The following is a 6,137-nucleotide window of genomic DNA, read 5'->3' as shown; positions in this document are numbered from 1 at the left end:
AATTCAAGACTAAGGTCATAAAGGATTAAGGGAGATGTTATAAATGGCAAAAGGAAAAACAAATAAAAAAGATATGTTCATACACACACACATATATCTAATAGTGTAGATTTAAAATATACAAAGCAATGAATGATAGATTTATAAGATGAGACAGAAGGTTAAGGAATCTTAGCTGGAGATTTTAATTTCCTTCTTCTCAAAAGCTAAGTCAAACAGACAAAGTTAAATGTTGAGGATTAGAGCAGGAGAATTAATTTGCTTAAACTCATGTATAAAATGTATTATTGGATATAAAGTTTTATAGATGCCACATATATTATTTATATATTGTAAACACACATATCTACATAGAGTTATTCAATAAGTAAGAAGTATGGGCTTCCCTTGGAGAAGGCAATGGCACCACACTCCAGTACTCTTGCCTGGAAAATCCCATGGACAGAGGAGCCTGGTGGGCTGCAGTCCACGGGGTCGCTAAGAGTCAGACAGGACTGAGCGATTTCACTTTCACTTTTCACTTTCATGCATTGGAGAAGGAAATGGCAACCCACTCCAGTATTCTTGCCTGGAGAATCCCAGGGATGGGGGAGCCTGGTGGGCTGCCGTCTATGGGGTCGCACAGAGTCAGACACGACTGAAGTGACTTAGCAGCAGCAGCAGCAGCATGGGCTTCCCTGGTGGCTCAGAGGTTAAAGTGTCTGCCTCCAATGTGGCGGACCTGGGTTCGATCCCTGGGCCGGGAAGATCCCCTGGAGAAGGAAATGGCAACCCACTCCAGTATTCTTGCCTGGAACTCTCAAAGAGTTGAACACGACTGAGAGACTTCGCTTCGCCTGGACTCGCCTCATATGTTCTTGTAAAGAATCCAACTGACTGATAAAATTCTAATAATTTCCACAGAAAAAGATCATACTGACTATATCAGTCCCCCAACAATAATCAACGAATGCTTTTAAATGTCCATATAGCTGAAAGTCAACATTATTGTAAAACCCTTATAGTAAATACAAAATAGTAAGAAAAGGGAGAGATAATTAGAATTGATCACTAATGAAAAGTTACATGGTAAAGTATGCATAATACAGTTGAAACAGTCCTTTAAGCAAAGTTTCATTTTTAAAAAGTGAGCCAAACTCCAACTCAAGAAGTTTGAAAAATACTAATAGAGAAGACCTTTTTGAGAAGGAATAAAATTAAAAACATAAAGACAGAACTCAATGAAATAGATGACAAAAACCAGAGATGAACAAAACTCGAAGCTATTCTCTGAGAAGATTAATAAGGTAAAAGGGAGGTGCAAATAAAGTAAAAAATAAAAATAAAGACATGACTATAGATATGAGAATAAAAATATGAGCAACTATATGCTAATACATTTGATAACTTGAGATAAAAACATGACAGCAATGAAGCAAGAAGAAAGAAAAATTAAATAACCTTTGTAGAAAATGGAGATAGAAATCATGTATCTTTGCTCTCTAAATGCTCCGGCCCAGATAGTTTCGCAGATAAGTTTATTAAAGTTTTAAGGATCTGTTGATTTCTAGTTTATTGTTTGCTAATAGGAAACAATTTAGAGCTGCTGAAAGTATGTTATACAACTCCTTAATTTCAAAATTGCATATTGTAGTAGTATATCTCTATCAACTATACAGATACACAAGTACCCATAAAAGTCCTAAATAACATATTAGCTAGCTGAATCCAGCAGTGTGTTAAAACTATAGTATTATTATTTTAATTCCTACATGTATAAACAAAGAGGAAAATTCTTTTTATTATCTGAATAGATGCAGAAAAAGCATTTGACTAAATTCAGTATTGATTTATAATTTTAAAAAACCTTATGTAATCAGGAAGGGAAGGGATTTCTCTATTTTGATAACTAAAATATTCTGAAAACTTCTAGAAAATTTTTTACACCTGGGGAAAATTCAGCTACATGTTCATTATAGTTAAGAATAAGACAGGATAATCACTATCACTGCAGATGTTTAATGTGATTTTGAACTCATGTTCAATGCTATAAGACAAGAAAAAAAATATGAGATATAAGGTTTAAGGGGAAATGGTTATTATTTGAAAATAAATGATCATCATAGAAAATCCGACAAGACCAACCAAAAAAAGCTACTAGAAATATGCTAGAGAGAGTCAAGGAAATGTGCTAGCTAAAAGGTCTAATGAAAATCAGTAATATTACTCCAATCAGCAATAATCAACTAAGGATGCAATAAAATATAACATACACATCACAGTAAAGACTATGCTATATCTACTAATTGAGCTATCAAGGATGCATAAGAACTTAACATAGGTAACTTTGTAATCCTATTAAAGGACATAAAACTTACAGTAAACAGAACTATATTCCATATTTTGGAGTTTGAGTTAACTCCAGGAAATAATGAAGGACAGGGGAGCCTGGTGTGCTGCAGTCCGTGGGGTCGCAAAGAGTAGAACACGACTGAACAACAATATTCCATATTTATAGTTGACAGGATTTATCTAAGTAAAGATGTTAATTGTCCCCCAGTTAATCTACAGACAATAAATGAATTCCAACTGGAATTTTGAAGAGCTGGCCAAACACGTTCCAATATGTTTAGAGTTGATAAAAAGCTACATCAATTTGGAAAAAAAAAGAGAAGGATTCTTATCCTACAGGATATTGTAGGATAATAACTACATAGTTATTAGAAATAGTTTGGCCTGACTCATGAATAAGCAAATTGACTAATGGAGTATAGAGAACTCAAAAATGCTGCTGCTGCTGCTAAGTCACTTCAGTCGTGTCCGACTCTGTGCGACCCCATAGACAGCAGCCCAACAGGCTCCCCCGTTCCTGGGATTCTCCAGGCAAGAACACTGGAGTGGGTTGCCATTTCCTTCTCCAATGCATGAAAGTGAAAAGTAAAAGTGAAAGTGAAGTCGTGTCTGACTCTTAGCGACCCCATGGACTGATCTCCTTCAGAATGGACTGGTTGGATCTTCTTGCAGTCCAAGGGACTTTCAAGAGTCTTCTCCAAACAGTTCAAAAGCATCAATCCTTCAGCGCTCAGCTTTCTTCACAGTCCAACTCTCACATCCATACATGACCACTGGAAAAACCATAGCCTTGACTAGACAGATCTTTGTTGGCAAAGTAATGTCTCTGCTTTTCAATATGCTATCTAGGTTGGTCATAACTTTCCTTCCAAGGAGTAAGCGTCTTTCAATTTCATGGCTGCAGTCACCATCTGCAGTGATTTTGGAGCACCCCAAAATAAAGTCTGACACTGTTTCCACTGTTTCCCCATCTAATTCCCATGAAGTGATGGGACCAGATGCCATGATCTGAGTTTTCTCAATGTTGAGCTTTGAGCCAACTTTTTCACTCTCCACTTTCACTTTCATCAAGAGGCTTTTTAGCTCCTCTTCACTTTCTGCCATAAGGGTGGTATCATCTGCATATCTGAGATTATTGATATTTCTCCTGGCAATCTTCATTCCAGCTTGTGTTTCTTCCAGTCCAGCATTTCTCATGATGTACTCTGCATAGAAGTTAAATAAGCAGGGTGACAATATACAGCCTTGACGTACTCCTTTTCCTATTTGGAACCAGTCTGTTGTTCCATGTCCAGTTCTAACTGTTGCTTCCTGACCTGCATACAGATTTCTCAAGAGGCAGGCCAGGTGGTCTGGTATTCCCATCTGTTTCAGAATTTTCCACAGTTGATTGTGATCCACACAGTCAAAGGCTTTGGCATAGTCAATAAAGCAGAAATAGATGTTTTTCTGGAACTTTCTTGCTTTTTCGATGATCCAGCGGATGTTGGCAATTTGATCTCTGGTTCCTCTAACTTTTCTAAAACCAGCTTGAACAGCTGGAATTTGCTGAAGCCTGGCTTGGAGAATTTTGAGCATTACTTTACTAGAGTGTGAGATGAGTGCAATTGTGTGGTACTTTGAGCCTTCTTTGGCATTGCCTTCTTTGGGATTGGAATGAAAACTTGACCTTTTCCAGTCCTGTGGCCACTGCTGAGTTTTCCAAATTTGCTGGCATATTGAGTGCAGCACTTTCACAGCATCATCTTTCAGGATTTGAAATAGCTCAACTGGAATTCTATCACTTCCACTAGCTTTGTTTGTAGTGATGCTTTCTAAGGCCACTTGACTTCACATTCCAAGATGTCTGGCTCTAGGTGAGTGATCACACCATCGTGATTATCTTGGTCTTGAACATCTTTTCTGTACAGTTCTGTGTATTCTTGCCATCTCTTAATATCTTCTGCTTCTGTTAGGTCCATACAATTTCTGTCCTTTATAGAGCTCATCTTTGCATGAAATGTTCCCTTGGTATCTCTAATTTTCTTGAAGAGATCTTTAGTCTTTCCCATTCTGTTGTTTTCCTCTATTTCTTTGCATTGATCGCTGAGGAAGGCTTTCTTATCTCTTCTTGCTATTCTTTGGAACTGCGGCTGCGACCGGTGCACATAGCGGGGCCGAGAGGAGCTACCCCACGTCCGAGGCCAGGGGCGGCGGCCGGGAGGAACTACCCCACGGCCAAGGAGCAGTGGCTGCGTGGGCGCAGGAGGGCTTAGAGGAGCTATTCCACGTTCAAGGTCAGGAGGGACGGCAGTGAGGAGATACTCCTCGTCCAAGGTAAGGAGCAGCGGCTGCACTTTGCTGGAGCAGCCGGGAAGAGATACCCCACGTCGAAGGTAAGAGAAGCAATAAATGCAGCATCACAAATTAATGGTATATGTGAACTGAGTTCAGTTACTCAGTTCTGTCTGACTCTTTGTGACCGCATAGACTGCAGCATGCCACACTTCCCTGTCCATCACCAACTCCAGAGCGTTGGACTCATGTCCATCCAGTCAGTGATGCCATCCAGCCATCTCATCCTGTGTCTTCCCCTTCTCCACCTGCCTTCAATCTTTCCCAGCATCAGGGTCTTTTCAAATGAGTTGGTTCTTTGCATCAGGTGGCCAAAGTATTGGAGCTTCAACTTCAGCATAAGTTCTTCCAATGAATATTCAGGACTGATTTCCTTTAGGGTTGACTGGTTTGATCTCCTTGCAGTCCAAGGGACTCTCAAGAGTCTTCTCCAACACCATAGTTCAAAAGCATCAATTCTTCAGCGCTCAGCTTTCTTTATAGTCAAACTCTCACATCCATACATGACTACTGGAAAAGCCATAGCTTTGACTAGACAGACCTTTGTTGGGAGAGTAATGTCTCTTCTTTTTAATATGCTGTCTATGTTTGTCATAGCTTTTCTTCCAAGGAGCAAGTGTCTTTTAATTTCATGGCTACAATCACCATCTGCAGTAATTTTGGAGTCCAAGAAAATAAAGTATGTCACTGTTTCCATTGTTTCCCCATCTATTTGCAATGAAGTGATGGGACCAGATGCCGTGATCTTAGTTTTTTGAATGCTGAGTTTTAAGCCAGTTTTTCACTCTCTTCTTTCACTTTCATCAAGAGGCTTTTTAGCTCCTCTTCACTTTCTGCCATAAGGGTGGTGTCATCTGCATATCTGAGGTTATTGATATTTCTCCCGGCAATCTTGATTCCGGTTTGTGCTTCATCCAGCCTGGCATTTCTCATGATGTACTCTGCATATAAGTTAAATAAGCAGGGTGACGGTATACAGCCTTGATGTACTCCTTTCCCTACTTGGAACCAGTCTGTTGTTCCATGTCCAGTTCTAACTGCTGCTTCCTGACCTGCATACAGATTTCTCAAGAGGCAGGTCAGGTGGTCTGGTAGTCCCATCTCTTGAAGAATTTCCCATAGTTTCTTGTGATCCACACAGTCAAAAGCTTTGGCATAATAAATAAAGCAGAAGTAGATGTTTCTCTGGAATTCTCTTGCTGTTTCTATGATCTAATAGATGTTGGCAATTTAATCTCTAGTTCCTCTTCATTTTCTAAATCCAGCTTAAACATCTGGAATTTCACAGTTCATGTACTGTTGAAGCCTGGCTTGGAGAATCTTGAGCATTCCTTTGCTAGCGTGTGAGATGAGTGCAATTGTGCGGTAGTTTGAGTGTTCTTTGGCATTGCCCTTCTTTGGGATTGGAATGAAAACTGACCTTTTCCAGTTCTGTGGCCACTGCTGAGTTTTCCAAATTTGCTGGCATATTG

Source organism: Ovis canadensis, chromosome 3 (genome assembly GCF_042477335.2).
Source record: "Ovis canadensis isolate MfBH-ARS-UI-01 breed Bighorn chromosome 3, ARS-UI_OviCan_v2, whole genome shotgun sequence".
In the NCBI taxonomy this organism is placed as follows: Eukaryota; Metazoa; Chordata; class Mammalia; order Artiodactyla; family Bovidae; genus Ovis; species Ovis canadensis.
This window is presented reverse-complemented; position numbering follows the sequence as displayed.